The 26,366-nt window shown below is 33.4% G+C and overlaps 1 protein-coding gene and 1 long non-coding RNA gene across 5 annotated transcripts in view; one reads left to right on the forward strand and one right to left on the reverse strand.

Annotated features, from left to right (window-relative positions):
* GMDS (GDP-mannose 4,6-dehydratase) overlaps positions 1–26,366 on the forward strand; it is a 262,026-nt gene that overhangs the window by 202,233 nt on the left and 33,427 nt on the right. The window lies entirely within an intron of this gene.
* On the reverse strand, positions 10,357–24,827 carry LOC148126324 (uncharacterized). 2 transcript variants are annotated; one of them, XR_015743094.1, is made up of 3 exons: positions 24,444–24,827; positions 18,852–18,976; positions 10,357–15,513 (listed from the first exon to the last, which is right to left on the reverse strand). It is a non-coding gene; the product is annotated as an uncharacterized LOC148126324 (long non-coding RNA). The 2 variants fall into 2 exon arrangements; XR_015743093.1 differs by having other exon boundaries at positions 24,486–24,823.

Raw genomic sequence — 26,366 nt, forward strand, 5'->3', positions numbered from 1 at the left:
AAGTAGGGAAAGTCCTTTCCTTGTAACGTAGATAATTATATGTATTTTTATTCCTTCATTTTTGTAAATGTAAATAGATGTAAAATGTAAATTCAGTGTAAAATTAATGTTTGAGACTAGAGAAGCTAGTTTTAACTTTTTCAAATTACTTTTGAAATTACTGAAAATCATGTTGAAAAAAAAAAAAGACTGATTAATTAAAAGAAGTCTTAGGTGAATTGCTCAATTATTGGAATCTAGTGATTTGGTAAATAAAAATGGTGACAGTTCACAAAGATTACTAGGTAGAAATAGAAATACACATTTCCATAGCAAGCAAGATAAAAGCAGGAAGAGTTAAATTGATTATTTTATTCAAAGAAGAAAATATGTTCTTATTTGGATATCGTATCTGGAATTTGTACTTGTGAAGAAGAAAAATGAAACTTTGACCTTGGTTTTGTTGATTAGAAAGATTTGATGTTATAGGAATAACTAGTTATATATTAATGTGTGAAAACAAAAAAGATGAGGTTGGAGTATCTTGTACATTGTTAAGAAGAGTTGGAAGTCAATGCCCCTTTTCTTCACTTTCTTTTTCCTCTTTCCCTTTGTATCTCATGCTCCCTTTTCCCCACTACCTTTCCTTCCCTCAATTTCCTATTTTTTCTTGTCTTCTTTGTATTTATTTTATTTAATAAAACAAAAATGATAAATTAAATTATTGGAATCTAGTTTTAGATCTTTGCTTGAAATATCAGTAAATCTTGCCAAATGCTTAAACAGCTTTGAACACTGTATTTATATTGGAAGGAAGGTATAAATCCTCATTAATGATATAAAATAAATTAACGAATCTCCAGTTTCTTTTAGAGCAGTTCTTCTGAGTTAAATAAAGCTATTGTAAGCAATAGTGCTGTAAATACAGTGCATCCCTGGGTCTGATTTTCCACAAGTACAACATTGAAGGTAATACATCAAATCAAGAAGTGAAAATGTAGCAGACAATACGTTTTCTCTTCCTGTGTTCCATACTCTTGTTATTAAGTCTGTGTTTATATCTAATTATAATTGCCAAAAATAATCAGTAAAAAAGTGAAGGAAATATATTGAAATGAGTGTATGAATATATGAGAGAAAAATCAAGGGAGAGATCTTCGTATCCAAAACTTATCTGACAATTCCTGCGGGATCCCTCTACACAACCTTCTTCAGATATTTTTGAGAAGGGGAGCAGGACGAACTCTACCCCCACCCCCCAAACTTCTCAAGTATCACTTCTGTACTATCACTGAATTATATTGGTCTAGTAAGCCTTTTGGGAATTGGGGCAGTGCAATTCAGACAGTATAATTCACTTATTACTGCTGGCAAAGGACCCAGACAGTTTGGAGAATCAGAAGGGGAACAAAATAAGAAAGGTCTCAAGGGGAAAATTTCTTGGATTAGGAAGGTTTGAGTAATCTATCCTAACAACCAACTATCCCTGTAAATGACCATTGTGGTAATAGCATAACAGTACAATCAAAGAATTTGGAACAGGTTTTAAAATTGACAACTCACAATTGCACTCTAAATAATTTGAGGCACATAATTCAAATATGTGCTGCATTAAAATATTATCTGTAGTAAAAAATTCACACAGTTGTAAATAAGTGTTTAAAAAGCTATTTTTTGAATATGGAAATGCAAAATAAGTTCATTGACACACATGAACTTATTTCTTCCATCTGGCTTTTACATTTTATAGTAAATTCCAGAAGAATGCATGACAGAATCATGCTGAATAAAATAAAATTTATATTCCAAAGTAAGTAATTACAGTTTTATTACATATCCACATTTACAATTCCCCATTTTTCTAGTATTTTCCAAACTGGATAGTAAGAGATCTTCAGTTGTAATGAGCACAGAAAACATCACAGTTATTACTTATCTTTGGATTAGCTCCTAAAAGCATAGCCTACATTTTTTCTCTCTGAAAAAATAGTCCCTCCCTGGGTAAGAAGTGGGTAGCCAACAAATTTAAGTAAATAAATAAAATAAAAGCAAATATCTTTGAGTGGAATTGTCTTGTGTTCTGTCTATACATACTGTCTAATTCTTGTATGTATCCTTCTATTTGTTTAGTTACTTTTGATATAACCTTTAAATCACTATGCTTTGGGGCAGCAATTCTTTTGATCCTAGATTCTGTTTCCTTCTGTTGGGAGGATTAGAAAGCTGCCTGTTATGATCAAATTGTTAACACAGGAAATGTGAGGTATTAATCAACTTTCAGGTGAGTGATGGTACTAGGTTTGTTCTGTGAAGTATCTGGTAACTATGCAGCAAAATCTGCCAAGTTCTCTTCATCCTATCTTGAACCACAGCTGAGTGCATGTTGTGGCATTTATTCTTTGCTCCAAATAGTCTTCCTGTAGTGCTAATCCTGTGCTTTTAGCACAGCCTTTCATTCCTGTGCACTCTAAGTTAGAGGTTGTTTTTTTTTAAACTTTTTAGTGACTTTTGGTTTGGGCCCCATCATGTTTGGGGAAGAGTTGATTTATATAATCTGATGAACTCATTTCGGTTCAAAGAAATACGGGAAGGAAGAATATAACCATTAACACTATTCTGTAAATATTACTTAAGAGATTATAGAATGTTATAAAATAGCATTATAAGAGGCTACACAAGTTCAAAACATCATATTTAGACTTATATGTACACATGCAAACTTGCTATTCCCTTTATGCAAACTATAGAAATAAGTAAGATGTGTTAATCCAAGGAATTAAAGCATGAAGTAAGAAAAAAGAAGGAAATATAACTAAATCAAGGTTACACCAGATCATTCACTGTATTTCTCCATACCTTTCTTTCATGCAAGATTGGTATTAGTCTTTCAAGGTAATCCAAACAAGAAACAGAATCAGGAACATCAGTACTATCTTTACTGTAAAATTACAGTATATTAAATAGAAATATTTCTCCTCTCCTCTCTTTATTTTCCCCCATCTGCGGACTGAGCTGCTCTATATTCCTTTTGTCTCCCAAGATCTCCATCATAGGAGTATAGAATATAGAATAATATCCTAAACTGTCTATAATAGACTATAATGTGGTCACCCAATAATGTAATAATATCCCACATATATAATGTGGGATATTATAATGTGGTAATAATGTTCCAAAGTTTTCTCTAAATGGGCCTTCAGCATTAAAAGAAAACTTAATTTTAAAATACCACAAAGCATTTTCTTATTCATAAAACCAAATTTTGGAAACAATGCCTATGACTATCTGAAATCTTTTTAGTCAGGCTTCAATTAGGCTTTATTCAGGACAGAATGTAAAATGGAAGCCTTGACCATTCTTGTGGATTATATCTCTTGCCACCAGAATGGTTCATTTACATTTTTCAACTATCTTTGAAAAATTGATTGAAGTATCCTTCTGGATTAGCCGCAAACATTAGGAGAAAGGAAGCCTTTTTCTGCAGTAATTCCACTATTGGAGTTTCCGTGAAAGGTGATGTGATGTGGGGAATCAGCCAAGAGTTTGTTCTCAACTTTACTGTAGGATGATGCTATTTCTCCCTTGTGTTTAATAGCTCCGGTATATTTTGTGCGATACAACAATTGCAACTGCAGTGTCATACCATGCTGATGATTTCCAATTGTATAATCTCAGGCCAGAGATAAAATGCCATCAATAATGCCATGTCCCAGTGTGTGGAACTAGTTAGAATTTGGATGAGATGAAATGGATTAAGGTTGAATAATCAGTAAGGTTGAATAGCATTTGTTACCTTCAAAATATTACATCTCTGCTTGAGAATCTGCAGTGGCTTCCTATGAATTCCTAGATACAATTCGAAGTGCAGGTACATTGCCTACAAAAAAAGCCTACATTTCTTGGCACCAAGGGATTTGCAGAATCATCTTCTCCAATCAAAATTAACCAACCTAATAATCTGAAGGTAGGGCAAGTTATCTACTGCTAAAGAATTACTTTAAATAATTAGTGTTATGATTTTTAAAGCATTTATAATCTAATGAGTTTCTTTATTCCTCATGCTAAAAAAAAAACAGAAGGTTGAAGGTAATGTCCTTATTTATATGTCTACATTTCCTCTCCCTACAAATAAATTGAAATCCCAAAGACATGGCGTTACATTGGATATTTTTATTTCAGTAGCAGGTTTGAAAACACAGAACCGGTCTGATAAAAATGGAGTCAAAACTTGCCATTTCTTGTGGAAGAGATTGTTTATTTTTCTTAAATCCAGAGACATTATTTGGATTTTTTTTTTCACAACTGAACAGAAAATAAAAAAGTTTGCTTTATTGTTCTTCAGTTGCTAAATCATGTCATGGCCCTATGAACCATAGCATGCCAGGCCCCCCTCCATTCTTCACTTTCTCCTGAAGTTTGCCCAAATTCATGTTCTTATGTCACTGACACTATCTAACCATCTCATCCTCTGCCATTCCCCTTCTCTTTTAGCCTTCAGTTTTTCCCTACATCAGGATCTTTTCCACTGAGTCCTCCAGGTTCAGTGTTTGTTCTTCCAAAGAACAGTCAGGGTTGATTTACTTTGAAAAATGCAATGGAAGTCAAAATCCATATCTTCTTTGCTGAAATCACCCCTTTCCTAAGAGGTTTGTAGGGGGCGTGCGTAAGCCCACCAACGTGCCTACCATCCCTGTCCTATTGTTTCTTTTTTATTTTTCTTATATGTATCCATTTCATGTACTCATAACTATGTCTATAATTATACCTGCAATAAATCTCTAGTTTTCATAATTACTATTTTATCAGAAGAAATTCAGATGATACAGTACCTTTCAAAGGTCCAAAAACAGGGAGCCTGTACGTTGAAACTCTGTTTTACAAAGTAAATTCTCTTACCTGGAAATTTCCTGGATGTTAAATTGAAGGGACATGTCTTTTTTGTTCCCCAAAATTTCTAGTCATATGTAACTCAGTGTAAAGAATGTTCTGGAAGCCAAATTATTTTTTTCTATTTTTTTAGTAAGATGAGTAAAACTCTCATTCAGTGATCTAAAACTGTAAATGTAGATTCTCAGTGAGTAGTTAAATTTAATGTATATGCTCTGAGGTGAATATGGATAGTAAAAGTACTATAGAATATGGGTCTATAAGGGGCATGCATAAGTACACAATCGTGCCTACCGTCCCTGTCCTTTTGTCCCAATTTATTCATACCTATTTCTTGTATTCTTACTCATGTTTATACTTTTACTTATTATCTTGTAAGCAATTGATAAATCAAATAAATAAATATGGGTCTGCATTGAATCTAGAATTCCTTGTGTACTTAAAATGTGACAGTTCAGAATTTTGGACTATATGGGATGTACAAGCGCACACATGAAGGATTTATGTGAAGTGTTGTTCTTAGTGTTTTGCTGAGGTAACTTTTTTAGTTAAATTGCTTTAAATGTGTAGAAATAATATTTTTATTTTACATATTTATATAATGCATAATGAACAGGTAATTTATTATATCAAATAAAGAAGACAGTGAAATATAGTAGAATTGGGCAACAGACAAATTGTAGCAGAAAAAAATTCTATGATGTACAAAAATAAGAACATTCTGTTTCTGAAGCACCTGTGTTTCAAAGGGTGGTTTTGTTGTCAAGTTGTCTTAGATGGGAAATGCCTAGTCATCATATACTGGTAGCATTCTTATAGTTATAAAAACAATTTTGCTGTAGTAAAGACAAGGTTTGGTTTCGAAGAACTTTGGGGGTTGAAGAGTCAGGAATAAAATAATCCTTCCAAACCACGTTTGCTGACAGATAAATGAATTCTCACTCTCATGACGAAACCACATTATAAGAGGTGGGAGATAAAATTGTAGAGTTATAAGGAAAAGTTTATGAATTTGGCACCACTTTTCTTCACTGCATGAAAATTATAAGCACCTGAAAAAGACTATTTGATAATATACTGTAATTTTATATGGTTAATATAGGTAATTTTTTATTTCTGATCTTTGAATGGTAAGCTTGTTGCTGGTCTGGAATACTTTACCTTAAATCAACTTACATAAAACACTAGCTAATGAAGGAAGAAACCAGGGTTTGATCAGTAGCATTTAAAATTAGCTATTCAAAGTAACTTTGGCAGTTTCTTTACTAATACTATCTCAGTATTAGTAAAGTGGAGCATTATGCTAAGCAAAATATGTGTGTGAATCATATTTTTGCTCTTTAACATCTAGTAATGTATGAATCTGACACGGTTTCATAGTATTTCACAAACATGTTATTCATTCTGTTCTGATTATCCATGTTAAAAGGATAATGATCAGAAAACTGCCATAATCTTGCTGCAATCGTCATGCCACAAATCTAGTTAAAATGTTAACATGGAGTTGATGTATTATATTATGAACCAAAAAAAAAATTGTATGATATTTTTAATATACAATTTGGTTTACACTGTACTTTTTGTTAACCATCAAGAGTTATTTTTTTTATTGTGGCAACATGCAGATACGTTTCATAAATAAATAAAGTAAATAATCACACAGGATTTTTTTTGTTTGCACTTTATGAGTATAGTTCATCTCAGAACAAAATTAATGTTTCGGGATTATTGAGATAACTCCTAGGATTTCTAACCAGTATACCCAAATACAATGTCCATGATCTCCAGTTTATACAGAAGATTTGGTTCATATTGGAGGCAATCTGCAATCTCCAGCATATAATTCAAGTAACTCATGTCCTTGAAGTTCAGAAGCACCCAGTTAGAAGTAATTCACACAATCAAAAAAGAATTTGGAGAATGGTGAGCAGATGTAATAGGAACTTGATGTTTAAAGCCTCATGTCATTCTCACAGCTCAACTTAGGTGGAATGTACCTGTTATTAAGCTGCTGAAAGAGGAGACCTATTGTCACAATTCTTTTGACCTGTGAATTATCACAATTCTTTTAACCTGTTCTAAATATTAGAAATTGCTAGTGATCACAGTGCAACAAAGATATTTATTTGCATAGGGTAGGACATAGGAAGAGACTGTAATTTAGCCTCTTTGTGCAAGCTTTTTAATAGATCAAATTATCTTTCCATGTATTGGTTAGATTCCAGAACCATTAGGACATACATTTTTAGTAGATATTAATCTGATGTGTAAAAACCAGAACTGTAATTCAATATACATGATAATCTTTCTGTAGGACCATCTTCATATTAAATTATCTTGAATACTAATTCACTTTTTCATCGTGATAGTGTTTCTTTCCAAAGGAAATATAAGATGATTGTTAGGGGAAGACCAACTGCATGCACTTTCTTTTGCCTGTTTTTCATGGTAATTTGCCTAGTGGTCTAAAAAACTAGAACAAAACTTTTGCTTCAGAGAATGATATACTGAAGACATTGATGTTATTTTCAGTATGCCCACTGAAAAAATGGTGGTTTCTGTGAATCTTTCTATGTGTGCTATCTTTATGTACTAGCTTTATTACAACCAGTCCAGTTCTGTAAATGAATAACCTAATTAAAGATGAGTGTCCAACAATTAAGATATGAGAATTAAAAGTTACTTGGGAAATTCAAAATTCTTTACACAGAAAACATACTTTCTTGTCAGAATTCTTTATTAATGCTTTCAGCAGAATCATCTGCCTTTTGACTGCCTCTGGTGTAGAAAGGCGCCATATCAGCATTCTAATCCAATTCAGGATTTGACAGAGCCCAAGGGAAAGAATGCGTCAGTTTTAAGGAATCCCCTTCACACCCTACGAATTTTGGAAATCTTAACACATATAATATCTTAACACACATAATGTCTATCTTTAAAAATCAAATGTTCTCAAGATCAACTTTCAGGACTGTTTTTTTTTTAAAAAAAATGCCTCTGTGTGTGTCTATGTGCATATTCATAACTCAAATAAAGCTTTTAAGAGGAGCCAGTTAGGATTTGATTTAAAATTCAGATTGGCTGATATGACATGTCATCAACAAAATGAAATTGAATTAGCTGTATATGATTAGCTCTGTGCAAAAAGGTAGAGCTGAAAGATAATAAAGGATTGTTCTCATGATATTTGAAATATTAGAATGTGTAAATTAACATAATTTCATTTACTGTACTTTTTTCCTTATTCACTAAGATGTTGAGTAACATTCTTGGCTTTACCTACACTTTTTAGAAGTTACACTTTTCTTAGAAAATAGGTTAAATTCAATGTTTTTCATTCTGAGGCAGGATTCAAGGAGCTACTATATTACGACTAATTTATTAACTAATGAAGTGCTTTAAGGAGCACTAAATGTCAGGTTCATCATTTCATAGATTTTACATTGTCCGTATGCTGTGGAAGTATATATTTTTTAAAAAAATTATTAACATTTTCTCCATAAGTGCAGAGTCCACTTTTTTTAACAGATCAACTATTCAAAGCAGTATATGAATATTAAAATGTTTGTTGATTTGTTTTATAATCAACATGTACTATTTTACTACTTTGAATAGCTGATCTGGAAAAAAGTAGAAAGTACTTTTTTATAAACATTCTTAGAATGGAGAGGAGCAGAATGATTATTGAAATTTGGATAACTCTGCTCATTTTTTATCATGGAAATAATACACAAATTATATGTTAAAAACAAGTAATTTCATTACCTTCTATTTCATTTCTCATGAAATAATGACTTGGATATTACAAGGAGCTGAATATAGGTAGTCCTTGACTTACAATCACAATTGAGCCCAAAATTCCTGTTCTTAAGTGAGACATTTGTTAAGTGAGTTTTACCCCGATTTATTACCTTCCTTGCCAGAGTTGTTAAGTGAATCACTGCAGTTGATAAGTTAGTAACTTGGTTGTTAAGTGAACCTGGCTTCCCCATTGACTTTGTTTGTCAGAAGGTCGCAAAAAGTGATCACCTGACCTTGGGGCACAGCATAAATATGAACCTGTTGCCAAGCATCTAAATTTTGATCAAATGATCATGGGGATGCTTCAAAGATTGTAACTCGTAACGGTCATAAGTCACTTTTTCAGTGCTATTATAACTTTGAATGGTCACTAAATGAACTGTTGTAAGTCGATGGCTACCTGTACTGCTTATTTGGATTCTCCTCCCATTGTCTTTGTAGCATATAAACTTGTGAATGTGAAACTTGGGGCCAAATTTAGGTTCAGTGTTAATTTTCCTTGTTCAAGCAATTTCCTCAATTTAATCATTCTTAGGAATGTGAAAGAAAAAAATGCATATGTATTATATGGTACTGAGTGTACACCTTTGTCAGATGTATATTTGCTACAAATCCACCAATGGTTATCTCTCTTGATGTTCTCTTTATATGCTATTTTATACATTAAGAAACAAAAGATAATGAACTAGAATTTTTTTCTTAATTGGCCAAAGAATACAATTATAAGTAATAAGAAAATAAAACAGGCTTTTTGCTTATTTATATACTGTAGTAGTGACTCTCATATTATCATTCCTTCTAGTTTACAATTTGCAAGCTATATTTTGATTCTAATGAGAACATTTCTTATGTTCTAAGAAACAATCATTGCTTAACTTGCCTATTTTTCCCAAAAGAACCTCAACAGATTAATTCCTGTATATATTTGGATTCCTGCTGTTTTTAACCAGGTAATATATTAAAACCAACTATCGGCTCACATTTCCAGTGAAGAAAAGCATCAAGACAAAATCATCTGGAGACGTTTTTTAAATTCTGTTCTGTTTAAAGGATATCAATTTTAGAAATCTCATGTATAACATTCTTCAAAGGCTAATGGGAAAGAAAGACATCTGAATTGATTATTGTATCAACAAAGTATTAAATTAAATAGTGTGGTAGTGAATTACTCATTCCTTGTAAATTATAAGACCATTGTATACCAAATAGAAACATTTGAGCTACAAGTCATTTTCTTCTGAGTTTTAGTTCTATATTTCAGTGGGGAATAAAGCAGGAGTGTTCACTGGGAGTATTAGCAAAAAAAAATCAATAGGGCAGCCAATTAGCATGCAATTTCCAAAAGTAATTAGAAAAGGAAATATGCAAACCCAGTGTTCTTAAAATCACCGTGATTTGAACAAGATGGCTATTCCCTTGTCATCCAAAACTCTGAACCACCAGGGACTGCCATTTTGTGGTCTCCTTGGAAGGCTCAGCTGTCTGGAACACTTGGGGATGAAGTGCTGATCTACTCTCTGGTTTTTATTCTATAGTGTCATTGACTCCACTAAAAATGGAGTTGTCTTCAATTCACAATATCTTCGCCAGAAGTACATTTGAAAGAGTTCAAACTGTGCTTCTTAGATCCATAGTTGAATTCGACATTGTATTCCAGACACAATCCTATGTCAAAAAAACCTGGTGTCAGTAAAATGTCATGGGTTTTTTTTTCTAGTTAAGAACATTAGCAAAAGTAAATCTTTCTTGAACAGTACTACCTTACATAATTTGTTCCTACACAGCATGGGGAATGGCTATTGGCTTTTAGATAGCTTTTGAAGAAGATTAGACAAATTCATGGAAGACGAATCTGTCAACAGCTGTTAGCTAAAATAACTAACTGGAGTAGTTAGACTCAAAGGAGTGCCTTTATAAATTCAAGCTTCTGAAAGAACAATTGATGGGGTAGAATTATTGCTTTTCATTTTGTGGAGCTGCTTATAGAACCATCTGGATAAAGCACTGTTGGAAACAGGATCTTTCCAGAAAGGCTGTATTTATATTTTCAGTTTAGTGCTAAAATTAAATGCAATTAAAAATAAATGCAAAGGTAGGTGTAAGACAAAGCCTAATGCATTTGGGGAAAAAAAAACCAGTAACTCTTAAAATGATGTATAGTATTGGAAAAAATGTCTTAAGTATATGAAGTGTGAGGCTCTTTGATTTTTAATTTTTTCCCTGTTGTGGACTTGGCAGTATTTCCTCTGAGCTATTCTCAGGATAGATTGTATATTCCAAAATTGTACAGCTGCATCAATATGTAGGTGTATAGTTTAAAAATAACCATTGTCTGTATCTTTATACAACACAAGGCAGATAATTTTTTCACCAAGGTTTTCTAATGACATGGTATTTTGCTTTGCTATAAGAACCTAAGCTGTTTATGTCTAACCACTCTGAGGTTTTACACTTGTTTATGTTATTGTGCTTACCTTTCAATGACTGTAAATCTGTCAGTTCGAGGGGGAAGGGGAAATGATCTTTTAAATTCTACTACGTGTGAAAATCCATGTGACCAAAGAGCCAATCTGTCTTGCCTTCATTTGTGAGATAATATATTGCCTTTAAACAGAAGAATCTCCAACTAAGTGGCTATTTACTTCTTAGATCATTTTAGAGATTAAACTCGTAATCAGAAAATGAGAAGATGGCAAAACTTTCTGGCCTGTCTCTGTTCCAATTGCTGGTAATACTCTTCTTAAAAAAAAAAAAATCTCTGTCCACAAGCTTTCTTTCTATTCACTCACATCAAATACATTCCCTGACATGTTTATTTGATATAATATGTGTAAATATGCGTAGCAATCTTACTATGTCATGCAAATAAAATTTTGCTTATATGTATTTAATGATATAAGAGTCCCATACAGGACTCTGAAGTATACATTAATCAAGATAAAATGTGTTTGTCAGTACTTTTATCTCAGTTAGAGGCATTTATTACTGGAGTCAGGATCTTCAGCCCCAACTGAGAATAAGAAACTAGATTCTGACTTGTAAGATGTGTGACAAATCTCATTCAACATCCTTCTCCTGCTAGGATACATATACAAATAATATACATGGTCTTGGATGAAGTAATGTGTGTAGTTGACTATGGAACCCATCTTTTTAATTCATCCTTTTTAAATAAACCAATATTTTGGCAAGCTACTATTTTTGAATATTACTTTCACATGAACAGATGCTTTTAAAAATAGGAAGGATGAGACCGGAAAAAAATCCAAGAATTATAAACATGTTTCGTATATTTGTTTACTTTCTGTAGTATAGTTTATCATCACATAAAATAAAAAAACAAAATATCTGCAGTAGATGCTATCTGTAATTTGGGTAAGAATTTTGGGGCAGGTCTGCTTTAATGGCTTTTTTTTTCATCCTACATGGATGCCATGGAGAAAGAAAGAAACTGAGAGCATTTGAAGATTGGTCTAAAAGCCTATTTGTATGATCTGATAGATTTTTGAAATATAATCTAGGGGGTGGGTGTGCCTTAAAGGAAAAGGTGAGGTGGATTCTCCAATTTTTGGTTCTTGGTGGGAAGATTGCTGAGATAGGTGTGGGGGAGAGGAACAGCTACAGAATTCCCTAGAAGGAGCAGGTTATCTGGGATGCTTCCGATCAGTATTTCAACCTCGGCATAAAGCAGAGATGCTATTGTTCATTCTTTTAGTGAGTTATCTTATTAGGACCTAGATGAGTAGTAATGAGCTCCCACAGTCCTTTTTGACCTCTTAACAAATTGGTGTTTCTGAAGAGAAGTAAGTAATCTTTATTTGATCATGACTAGCACAATATAGAGAGGTAGATAAATAGAAAATACAAAGCAACACTGGTGTGAAAACATTTAAAGCAGAAGAGGGATATAACATAATAGTATATTATCACAGTAATTTGTATTTCTAAAATCAAGAGTAGGGGGGAGACAAGTGTTTGGTAAGGTACACAGTTGTGGGGTGCTACAAAGTTTGGTCCCCACTCTTTTTAATGTTTACATGAAGCCATTGGAAAAGATCATCTATCAAATTGGGATATGATGAATATGCAGATGATATCCAATTGTACATTAGCATTCTGGCCTTTTCAGAGCTGCAACTGTTGTCTTGTCCCATGGTTTGGAAGTTATTTTCCTCTGGATGAGATGAAACAGGCCAAAGATGAACTCAGATAAAATTAAATCATGGTTTGTAGATTGAGCTTGATTTTATTTAGCACTAAATTTGGGGACTTACAATAATGGGAGAGGGAGGAGAGATTATTTCCAGCCTTCTTCAAATGTGCACAACTATAAAATCACACAAGAAATATCTCATGTGTTTTGGAAGCCAGATGGTGCATACAGTGGGAAAAAAAGCCCTGATTTGTATCCATTTGTAGTTTGTAGGCTTTACAGTTCTGGAGATTTTGTGATGATGCACAAGTGGTATTTCACATTACAAACACACATACACACACACACATAAACACATACACCGTGTGTGTGTGTGTGTGCATTGATTTTCGAAAAACAAATGTGCTTTGCCTAAATTATAATCTTGATAGAGGATAATATTTATAGCTCAGGGTTGAAATGAGGGGTCATTGGTATTCTCTAAGCTTGGTTTTTTCTTGCAGATGTTTCATTACCCAGACTAGATTAACGCCCTGATGATGTTACCTAATTATTTGAATTGACACTATGGATGCAATTCTACCCCATTTCTCTCCCATTCAGTATCTTATACTTCAAAGGATTTACATTTTAAGTTAACCAATAATCATCATAATAATAAAAGTCTTTCTGAACTATAATTGAATAAATATTTGGCAGGAGGATCCCCCCATTTTGAACAAAACAAGTTATAACATCATCTTGCAGTATTTACATAGTATTCAACAACAAAATGTGTCAATGGGGATGGTGGAGTCCTAGCAGGTTTATTGCAAACTGAATTATATTTACTGAGAATTAAATCGCATGTTGCTATATAACTGGAACCCAAACATACCAATTTTATTTATTGATTTTTCAAAGTTTGCAAATATTAAGATTAAAAAACTAATATAAACAAATAAAAATATAAAAACTGAAGAAAAGAAAAAGTGGAAAAATAGAAAAATAGAAAAATGAAATAGAAAAGAAAGAAAAGTTATGTAAAAGACGGCTCTCCCCTCCCTCCAGACAAATATAAACAATTGGGCTAATTTGACACATTCTCTACTCTCATCCTTTATTAGTAGTCAAATTACCCCCCCAAAAAAATCATTCAATCCTTATCAGTAAAAGTCTATTAAGAACTATCAAAAATATTAACATGCATATTTTAATCTTAATCAAAAATTCAATTTTATAATCCAAACGTATCCTTTTCTGTAAGAAATAAAGCAGAAGAAATCTCTTCCTACTTACAAACAAATCTTTTAAAGCATCATGAAACAATCATGGTAAAAAGAAATCCCATCAACAGCTACCAGAAACCTTAAGAAATATATTTTAACTCTTATCTAACAGTAAATTTTCTTTTCATTTTTTTTAAAAAAACTTAACCTTTAGTCCCACCGAACAGTATCCCATAAGTTGACTTCTTATCACATCCTTTTTGTCTTTTTCTAGGAACAGCTTAAGCAATTTTTGTTTGTCTCTTCTTTGTCTATTAGCAAAAGTTTCCTTGGCACCACACATTCCTTTTGTAAATCCAAAATATTAAGGCTTTCCAAGTCACTCTTCTGGTTTACTTGTAAATCCATTTTGGCATTGTTTTCTGTATCATTCTCATGTTCTGGCATTTTTAATAAAAGATCCACAACATCTTTTTCCATGCTATTTTTACAGTCCAGAATTTTTTTGAACTCCAAATCCACATTCATCAGTCTTTGTTTCATCCAATAAAATCTGTTGTTCTTCTATATTCTCTGCTATAGTGTTGCCTTATTTTGTTAGATACAAATAAACGGTCTTAGTAATGATGTCTACTTCTATGAATAGACTGTTTAAAAGATGTTAATGAAAAAAAATAACAGACATAGAACAAATTTTATCTGATAAGATAGATAAGGTACAGAATGTGGAATTAGAAATGACAAGCCAAGAAAATCAATTGGAAAAGAACACTTTACTAGATATACAAAAGAAACTGGTCGAGGTTTTTAAAAAGTAAGGTACAAATGAGAAACCAAAAAAATGACCTGGAAAATGTTTTCTTTATTTTCATATTAGAACTTCAAAAGAGACCAAAAAAAATTCTGTACCAAAGGATAAAAATGAATTGTAAAAACATTTCCTATGGCAGTAATGGATTGAATTGAGAAATAAAAGGAAGGAATAAGTGGAAGGAATAACCATCAAATGTAAAAGGAAGGAATATAAAGTTAGCTTATTTTATCAAAGTTGTTTCCCCCCCGCCCCCAAATTCTGGTAACCCTTTATGAACTTTGTACTAACTTCATAACTGAAAAGTTTATGTGTTTGATTTGATTATCGATAAAGGATGAAATATAGAAGGAAGAGGAATCTGTTTTTAACCTTACAGGAGGTTATTAAATTTGTTTACACTTGTGATTTCAGGTTGGAAGTCCCTTCATTATATTGTATCTTACATTATATCATTATTTAATTTTTAAGTGTTTTGTAAAATCTTTTATCCTTTTATTATATTGTAAGCCTTCCAACATTGCTGTTACAGTGAGATGGATAGCATATAACTTTAATAAATAAAAAATAAATATAGATATAATTCTTTGTTCTCTCTTTTCTTTATCTTCTTTCTTTTTCTTTTTTCCTGTGCCTTTTCTTCTCTTTCTCTTAGTTTGTATTAGTTTTTACTACTGTAATTAAAATTAAAATTCTTAGTTAAATAATATTGAAAAAGAAAGAAAGTCAAGGTATTGGCCAGCATTACATAGTTAAAGTTCCATTTCCTTTTTTTTAAATGCATAATTTTGACACTCTGACTGCCCTCGTTAAGTCTTATTCAGTTATGAATGGAGATGTGTAGCATTATAACATTAATGCCTCAAACTGATTCTTCTAAGTATGTAGCTACTTCAAAAATATAATTTGGAGTTTACAGATTGACATACTGTATTAGATTGCCTAATCTCAGTGTTTGTTATAAAGTAGAGCTATCACATAAATAAACTAGCTAAAATTTAAATGGAAATAATTAAATTTGCAAAAGTACTGCAGCTCCAATTAGACACGCAGACTTCTTGTTAACAATCGTTTTGAAAACCTGGAGAAGAGCAGAAAGTGAAGCCATCGGAGTTATTTCTGGAAATCAGACTAAGTGGATTCTTAGTGTGTAGTCAGTGTGAAGATAGATTTTTAAAAAGAACTTAGTAAATAACATCTGAGGCCAAGGTATGACTGTCAGATGACATCTCTCTTTAAAATTTGGAATGTAGAATAGCACAGAAAGTATAATAACAGAAATGAAGGCATGGGAAAAAAGGTTTTATTTCACCAACGCTAAACTCTGCACTTAGAAATTCTGGCTATAAATTTATATAGTTTATAAAGAGAAAAGGGTCTTGGTAGTTTTCAGTTAAACAGAATCTTTATTAATTGATATTCTGCAATAGGACTTGTGAAACACAAATTTTGTATAGATTCAGAAATAGAAATTGACTTTGCTTGTAAGAAGCCATCAGAGAAGTTCACAAATCACATGTTGGTGGGTCATTGCAACCATTGTAAATTTAAGCCACTCAAATCACGATCATGTGACCATGTAGAGTGGTACAATGGTCAGAATTTCCAGTATGTCATAAATGCCACTTATTCAGCATTATCATAACTTTGAATAGTCAATGAATGAGTGGTTATAACTTGAGGATTACCTGTGTATTTAATCTGTTCCTCTTTCTGACTAACAATTAATAATGTATATCTTGAAAGAGAATTAAACAGATAGTGCAAAGGTGTGAGAAAATATCCTTTTAAAAATACAAGAGACAACTGGATGGGCAATTGAAATAAGATTAATAACGGGAAATTTTTTTTGATTATTCTTGTAAAACGGTACATTGTGAAAGATATGCCATGGTATTTAATAAATAGATATAAATGTAATTATATTTCATTATTCAAATGCTATCTGTTATTAACAGCTAAAATATAAAACTGTCAGTAAATCATTGAAATCAAATATATGGAAGGCATATATCCTGTTATTCCTGATCTAGCCCCGGGTAGGGGGTGAAGCTAGATTAAAACGTATTGATAGACTAATTATTTGAAAAAGCTTTTAAAAAAATGTTTAGGAGCAACTGTTTGAAACATGCACAGATTCATCTTATTCTTTAAAACTATATTAGGCTAGTTTCCAAGTTGTGCTGACATCCTACATACTGGTTTTCAAAAAGGACTGTCACCATCAATTTTTCTTTTTTAAGGGATTTTAATTCTTTCAGCATGTTCATATGGTTTTATAAAGCCCCAGATACATGGCAAATCCCCTTGGTGTTGTAAGACAAGATTGCTGTTAAAAAATGTTTAGGCTTAGTCAGCTTCTTCTCACCACTGAAGTCATGAGGGACTCTGGGAAACAGTGTTTATACTAAGCTTAAATTGATAGGGCAAGTTTAATGCAATCAGGTCAAAGGTACAACTGCTTAGCTAGTCTCATCAACTGCTCAGGTTTCAACATCAGTTTATAAGCAAAGGCCTCTAATGATAACATCTGGCTGCTAACTCAGGGACTGCTTTTTTAAATGTCATGATTGAATGTAATTCAATGTGGGGAGGAGCAAACCTTAAGGGCAGCTTAATTCCTGAATTATATGGTTCCAGCTACGGTAGATAAGATAGAAATGCCAGGCTTTGATTGATTTCATGATGGTGACCAACTCTTTCTTTTTGTATCTAGAGCTTTTTCTCCCCCATCATGCAAAGATATTTATGTGAAGTTGGGAAACATGCAGAAAGTTTTCCAGCCTTGTGAAAAGGACAGCTTCTTGGTGTTTAGAATAAAAAAATGTCAAGTCATTTAGTCTTAGTATTCTTAGCACTTAATTAAGAAGCTAAATTCAGAGAGATGATTTTCCAACATTTGATAGTATTCAAACTTAATCAACCCTAACTTGAAATTAGACTGATCTGGACTATTTTAACCACAAGTCAGATCCACCAGTTATATTGAATCAGATAATTTAGTTTAAAAACAAAAGAAATTATACTTGCCTCTATGCTCTTTCAACTACATACATACATACATACATACATACATACATACATACATACTGGGGGAGAGATCGTGCATACAATAACTCAAAGATATGCTCAAACTTTTTTACTAAATGCAATTTACAAGTTATGCCCATATTAAGTAAATTTTATCTCAGTCTTCTTTTTTATCAGTTTTCTGATGTTTTATATGGGGGAGGCTTTTTCCCTTATTTTTGTTGCATCGTTCTAAGTTGTGGGTGTCAAACTCGATTTCATTGAGGGCCACATCATGGCTTGTTTGACCTCAGGGGGTCGGGATGGGCATGGCCAGGGTAGGTGTGGCCAGCTCGACATCATTCGTGTCGGGTGTGCCTGTGGTGATCTGATCTCTCTACTAGTGAAAACGGGCTCCTGCAGCTCTCTGCCAGCGAAAACGAAACACAGGGTGTTATGTGCGACCCCCCCCCCCCCCGAGCTCTGTTTTTGCTAGTAGAGGGCTGCAGGAGGCTGAAAATGGAGCCTGGGAGGGCCACATGCAGCCCTCATGAGCTATGTTTTCACTGGCAGAGGCACTGCGGGCCAGTCCTGTTTCCAGAGCAGCCCCATGGGCCAGATTTAAGTACCCTATGGGCTGGATAAGGCCTGTGGGCCTTGACACCCATGTTCTAAGTTGATTTCACAGGAAGCACACATAATGGTTGACTAAGACAAACAATTGTAAAGATACAGCTACATCATTGCATGTTGGTGCTCACATTATAGTTATGTCCAAACATATGACTGAAGAAATTCTTCATTGATTTCATCAATATTAATTAAATAGGCAACCCTGGCTGAATTAACATGTAAAAGCAACTTCTGAAAGAGAAAACTACATCATATCACATGTGAAAAAATATTGTGTTTGTGGAGAACAGAAATTCCAAAATACAATCCAGACAAAATTAAAATTGCTAGAATTTGAATCAGTCAAAAGCATCTTCAGCATGATACTCACTCTCAAAATCATTGACTAGTGCAATGTAAGAGTTTGTCTCCTTCAAACTGAGTTTATCTCCTGGTGACTTCATAGACACAGCCATGTAGTTAACGCCACATAAATTGACATCGAAAACTCTATTTCTGCAAGCAGTAAAGAGTTGCGTGTTACCCTTGGCTTTAATGATCTACATATTGCATAGCAAAACCAGTAGCTTCAGAATTCCAAATGCATATCTGAAGCCACTCTACTCTTGCATATCTTTGCATCTCTAAACCGCACTACTTCAAATATATAGGAATTTCTATTTATAGTTCAGTCAAAGATTAGCTTGAGGTATTCCTTTTTTGTAATATATGTTCATGGTTTAATGCTTACATTACCTATTTACATTTGTTCCTTCAAAGAAAGGGTGAAATCATTTTAAAGCAGTAAGACTTATATACATTGAACTGTTCACAGTATAAACTTTCTTTGAGGATATTAACAAAACCTAAACTACCAACCGTTATGTCGGTGAATCATATTCTGTCCAAGAGTGTTTCTTTTTTAAGGCTTATAGTAAAATCCAAATATATCTCTGTATGTCTTGGGATGATATATTTATACACCATATATGTACGATAAAAGCAACAGATGAACTGAATATTATGGAACTAAGTTATGTCAGTTTTATTGTAACTATGTTTCCTGCACTACAGACTGTAATTACTCTAAGTAAAAGAAAGTGGAAAAAGAAAGTTGCTATTTCTATACAATTATGAATATTTAAACTTAAGCATTTGGTTTCTAAAATAAATTTTATTTTTTTCTCTCTTCCACACCTCCACAAATCTCTTTATTCCCTCCCCTATTTGGCAACAGCCACTTACCTGCTTATGGGCCGTAGTCTTGCAGCTTCCTGCCAGCTTTCCACTAATTTTGGTTGCGGGAAGCTTGCAGGAAATTGCCTCACCATGGGATTCAGTTAACAGGGATATGACTGCAGGGATTGTTGTCACTAAGCAGGGCAGGTGCTCTTTACGACTACATCGCTTAGCAATGAAAATTCCAGTCTCAATTGCCATGGTAAATGAAGGACTATCTGTATTATATTATATTTTATTTATTCTGTTATTTTATTTTATTTCTTTATTTTATGCAGGGGTATCTACAGGGGCTGAGGCAAAAAAAAAATCACGATTGCAGTTGCAGCTACACAATCAAAGCTCTGCCCATTTTTACATATGCTCTTTATATTAAATGCAGCAAATTTATGTTCTGTGGTGATGTTATGAAATGATTCTTTGTGAAAAACTGTAACGTTTCATGAACACAAATGCTTATAATGCGCCAATGCAAAGACACTGAAAGTTAAACATCTTTGGGCATTTGCAAGAAGCCTGAAGGCACAGTCACCAGCTAATGGAGCACATTGCAGCCAGCTTCATCCCCAATACGAAAGTGTTGATGTGTCCCATTTCCAGTTCAGACATGCTCCAAGCCATTTAGGTTAAATACCTAGAATAGAACTACATAATCACTGCAGCCTGAATTTCACATTGTGAGCATCACTTTTCCTTAGGCCTAAATTCAGTCATGTGTAGACTGAAGTTAATTATCCTGGTTCAATTATATATGAGCAGTTTTAATCCCAGATGAATTCAGAAAGAGAACCTTACAAAGATGTATAGTTTTCCAAGTAGGTTGCTCTGGGAGTCACAATTTGAAGCTAGCCTCTTTTCAAATATTTCTACCATCGTTTTTATAACAAAAATTAAATCAGTGAATAGCTATAGCCACAAAATACTAACCTCCCCTCTGTAATAAAATATTCACATTAGTGCTACTAAATATGGATGGAACATATGTAGAAGAGGTTCTTGTAAGATCCTATTGGTCTCATTTTTCTCTCCACACACATGAAAGTTGCGGAAGTATGAAGTTACATCAACAAGATAACAGACTATCTAATGGCCAACTTTCAGCCAACCATACAGTGGAGCAAATCATAAATTGTACTAATCACTATGGAATTCATATCATATAACAAATTTTCGAGCTTTATAGATTTAGTCAAATAGGCACATAAATAGATAGGAAGGAATGTAATGGGAATAAATTATGAAGTGCTGATTTCTATGCAGTGCCTCAAAACACTTACTCAAGCCATTATGAAAATAAAGTCCCAGTGAAATGAGACCAGGTTGCAGCTGAATAATGATGGGTGAAGTTTCTGATAAAAATGGAAGCACTCATTTATTTAGTATGACTTCTAAAATCTAGATAAAATTATTATACCATTCCCAGGTTTCTTTCCAATATAGCATCAAAAATGAAATCCTCTTTTGGTATAATCTAAAACTTGGGTTGAATAGTTGTCAGCTAGGGAACTTTTTAATGTCCAAGAGCTCTACTGAAAAGGTAGGTGTATGTGTGTGTGTGTTAAGCTGCAACATGGGGTAGGGGGTAATAAAGGTAGACCTTGACTTACAACAGTTCATTTAATGACTGAAGTTACAATGGCACTGAAAAAAGTGAGTTATGACCATCTTTCACACTTACAATCATTGTAGCATGATCCCCAGGATCATGTGATCAAAATTCAGACAGCTGATTCATATTAATGACCGTTGCAGTGTCCCAAGGTTATGTGATCAGCTTTTGCAACGTTCTAACAAGCAAAGTCAATGGGGAAGCCAGGTATATCACAACTGTGTTACTGACTTAACAACTGCAGTGATTCATTTAACAACTGTGCCAAGAAAGGTTGTAAAATAGGGCAAAATTCACTTAAGCACTGTCTTATTTAGCAACATTAATTGTGGTCATAAGTCGAGGACTACCTGTAAAATACATAGGCAGTACCTGTTTTTTCCCAAATTAGGGGAGAATATTTTTTTATTAAAGTATTAAGCCTATTTTAAGACCTATGTGTTATTTTTATGGCCCTTTAAAGATAGCAAACCACACTGCCAGTTTTCAGTTACAATTCAATTCCAGTTGATGGTATATAAGGAACCAATTTGGGATTGGCATGGAGCCCTGGTCGTGTGGGTTACTCACATTTGCTTTATTTTAATCTACATTGTCTTTGCAGCTACCATTTCAGTATCATCTGCATAACCATATCAGGACATTATCTTACAAAAAGAAATGAGCAAATATTTAAAGTCTGGTCATTATTTTCTGATGAATCTTTGATGTGGACATCTTGGGCATTTTTTGCAAATCATACAAAAAAAATAGAAAAACATTTTTATTTGGAATATTTATCCATGATATTAGTTTATGATACCATTGCTTTCCATTAAAAGTTTGTAGAAATAATCAAATGTATCTGTTATGTTTATAAATGTAAACAATTCAGCAAAGGAGCAGAGCCAAAAAGAAAAATTCAGGGAGAGTCTTCTATTTTATAAACTAAATAAACTTCAGCATTGTTGTTTTTTAAATTTAGCAGATTTATCCATTCATTCTTGGTCAAGTTGCTGCAAGAAAAGTTCAATAAAATTATATAACACTGATAATTGCACAATATTTATTTCATTATTACTACCTTGTGGGTCTTAATTAGGAACCTGCTAACAACGTCTGTGTTTTGTTTTATCAACTTAGAGAATGGATCTATTATTAATTTAACTTTTACAAAATATACATAGCTAATTGTCTTTCTTATTGCTGTAAATCTGACACTAATTATTTTTTGTTCCACTTTGGGCAAAGTTAATAAGAATATTCTTTTTCAAGGATAAAAAAGATCTTTTCTATTGAGAGATTCTACTAACAATTCAGGTTATAATCAGGTTAAATTCACTCTTCTATTAACTTGGCTGTTTAGCTGTTCATGCTATTGTACATTAATGGCTTTATAAAGTCATTAAAGATTCAATTAAAATAATTATGTTATAAATATTCACTTAAATATTAAGATTCGATTCACATAAAATAACCAGAAAAATATGAAAACCATACAACAGATTCTGAAAAATGTGGGTTTATATTTGGTGAATAGCTGAAATACTTAAATTTAAATTAGACAGAAGAAAGGGGAAAAAAACCTCTCTATACTATTTTTTGAGGGCTCTAAATAATTTGAGCAAGAGCACTGTGCAATTTATATAGTTCTTCATGTAAAACATAATTGATATCCATGCCTCTTTCCTCAGAGGAAGGAGGCTTAGCTACCCGTATTACGTTATATACCTTTGAGAGGAATCAACTTACATGAATGCTTCATGGTTTTGGCTGCCAGTTAATAGTTTCTATGATTCTTATACCTGATACTCCCCACACCTTAGAAGAAGAAGAATTCCTTCTGGCTGTTATATATTGTAGCCAGTGCTCAGTGTTAATAGCAGTACAAAACCATAGAGAAATAAAGCTTATAAAGAACCAGTTAAGTAATTCACTAAGTGTCAGGATGCAAAAGACACATTTATAGCATAGGATTTTAAAAAAAAACACTGTGAAAACTTCAAGGATTTTAAAACTTAGAAGCACTGCTAGGTTACTAAATGCAACACATTGCCTTAATAGTCCTCAGTTCTGTGGCAAGAAGGATTTTTCTTCCAATTATGATGTCCTTGGATCATGTGTTCAGCAGTAACCAGTGTCATAATGCAAGATGGCATTTCATTTCTGTTCTCTAAAATTACCCCCAAGTATGTGAGGTCATGCCTCACTTTATACAAAATCAAGACATATACAAAGCTCCTACTTGTGGTAACTCCACTTGTCAAGACAGATCAGAAAGGTGGCAAGTGTGAGTGACAAGAGGCAGCAAATCTTTGTAATAAAGATACCTCCAGCCCTACCTTTCTGAGTAAGAATCAATTCTGCAACAAACATACATAATATTAACATTGCTGCAGCAGTAACTCTAGCTCCTCTCCTATATAATCAGTGTTTTTGGAATGCTTTTAGAAAACCATATCTATGGTGAGACCTACATTTTAGATCAGCCCTTCAGATAATGTTGGAGTTCATTTCCCATGAGCACATCTCAACATGGGCAGCAGTCATGAGAATTGTACTCCACAAATATCTGGAGGCTCAAAAAGTTTTGGAGGGCTTGGCCATATTTTCTGACAGTGCTTTTTCAACCTTCTAAGGTTTTTATTAGTCAGGATAAAAAGTGCCTTAAATAGTAAATAAACATATCTTTTTTAAAAAAATCTGCTGCTAATTCTTTCTTGATCAATTGTGTAATAGACTAAATACATTTAAAATGAAGGTACAGCATTCCAGAGAACAATTAAGGGAGTAATGTTTTGAGATACCAAGCAAAATGAAGGAAACTTTGCAATTTAATAGACAAGGTAACAGCTTGAGCAGGTTGCTTACAGGTTTACAAGTAATAGGTAACTGGTTCAGCTTTACAAATAAACCTTATAGTTTCATTACATCTGTACATTTAATATTTATCTTATAGCAATTTACACTTCTTTGTTTACGAAGTAGTGATTCTTCATCAGGAGCAGTTTGGAAAGGGTAGGAAAATCCAGAGATCATCCAAAGATCAATAATGGCAATAAATTTACAAATGCAAGAATTATTACTGCCTAATTACAGCTGTAACTTCATAAATATTTTTTCCTTAAAGTTGTTAAATTGAAAAGGAAAGTTTACCTCTCTTCATTTGGATAAAATGTTAAGCATGGTAAAACTTGCCTGCATTATTCCTGATGCTGGTTCCTTCTTTTTGATTTTGATTTTTTCAGTGCATTTACATAATGTACTTTGCCTATATTTGTCCACGTCCAAAACAAATTTTTGTAGGTACAGTATTCTACTCTAGGAGAAAATGGCAGAGACTAGCAAACAGTTAACCATAACAAAAAAGCCAAGCTATTGTTGTTATTATTGGAACAGTGATTTGCCATGTTCTACAAAGAACTGCCAATTGATCATGATCCAGAAGAAAGAGAATTGTATTGATATATAACAAGTAACTTCTTTCTCAATTGTTCCTGTCTGGGCCATTCAGTGGAGAACTAAAATGCCTGTCCTTTGCTTATATCTACAGGGAAGATGGCAGTCAGGCAAATTAAATTAAGTGATTCTCTGTCCTAACTTGCATAAAATCCTCTGCATGGCAGCACTGGTGGAGAGAAGCTAAAGCTAATCCTTTGGGTTGCAGCTCCAGTGAATATCTAGCCAACTTCTCTTCTCATTGAACTCCTTTGTTTCTTACCTTTTATTTTCAGGCTGGTTGCTGTGATGCAATAGTGCTTGGGGAACCTTGGGTGTGATCATTCTTTGAAAAGGTCACCTCTGGGCCAACTGTACTCTGTCTTGCAAATATCTCAATAATGCACTGACTGTCACTGCCTAACTGCTTAAAATGTATATAGTGTATTCATTGTTGTTGTTTTTTCTGGGAAATTCTTTCTCTTGAAGCCAGTGAAGGCTTCTTTGATGCAGAGTACAAATATACTATGTGTATGGTATGTCTGTATATAGTAATAGCAAAATATATTCCTATATCAAAAATTGACTTTATATTAGATATACATAGGCAGGTTAGAAGCTTAATTTTTAAGGCTGTGTCCTTAGTTTGACTAACATTTGCATTGATTAACACGCAAAGTGGTAGAACTGATCCTACCTACTACCACTAGCCATCACAGGATGCTCTACTTTGTACTTGTAATTTTCTCTTAATCATATAGCTACATTTCCAAGCAAACTGCTAGCTATTCATCTGTTGTATTTTTCAGTAATGTTTTTGGAACACTAGATTTGCTAGGTTGTAAATATAAATAACAGAAGATGTAGAAGATACATTCTGAAACATATCAGCTTCACATTTATATTTTGAATTAAAACAATATTTTTTGAAAAGTTAGCATGGACAGCTAAATTCAAAGGTTAAAAAGGGAGGGAGGAAGAATAATTTTAAGGATACTGTTCTGGTGAGAATCAGAACAGAAAAGCATTGAGAACCACACCTCTTTATCTCCATATAGTGGGGAATCTCTAATAGATTTTGCCACACAAAACATATACCAGTCAATGGGAGGGTGGAGCTTGCGTCATGACGATATGGCATGCGATCTTGGAGGTCTGAGATCGCTGCCGATATTTTTGCTCCTGGACGGTCCTATCAGATCTAAACTGTCCCGAAGAGACGGTGAAAGTGAAGAGCGCATCCTGTCGATCCCGGGGATACCGCAAAGTCCCTGGTAGATCCAGGAGAAGCTCTTCTTGCCAGTGGCAAAGAGGCAGCCATTAAAGCTGCTGAAGTTGGGACAGCTCCGAAATGGAAGACAGCAGAAAGAGAGAGTGTACCGGTTTGGTGAGAACTTTTTTATTTTATTTTAAGATCTGAAAGGACACCCTAAGGAAAAGAAAGAATCTGTAAAAGTTTTGATAGAAGTGATTTTAAACAGGAATGTCAAAGTAATGTTTTGTTTTGTTTTTCTCATTGCTGGATTTTCTATATATGATCTTGTATTTTGAAACTGGACTGGTTTTTTGGTTTATATCTATTTTTTTCTTCTCCTTTTTGATTTTGTAATATTTTAGGCTAGAGGCTCCCTTTAGTTATTT

Source organism: Pseudonaja textilis, chromosome 3 (assembly GCF_049901715.1).
Source record: "Pseudonaja textilis isolate UNSWEBS1 chromosome 3, rPseTex1.2, whole genome shotgun sequence".
Lineage (NCBI taxonomy): Eukaryota > Metazoa > Chordata > Lepidosauria > Squamata > Elapidae > Pseudonaja > Pseudonaja textilis.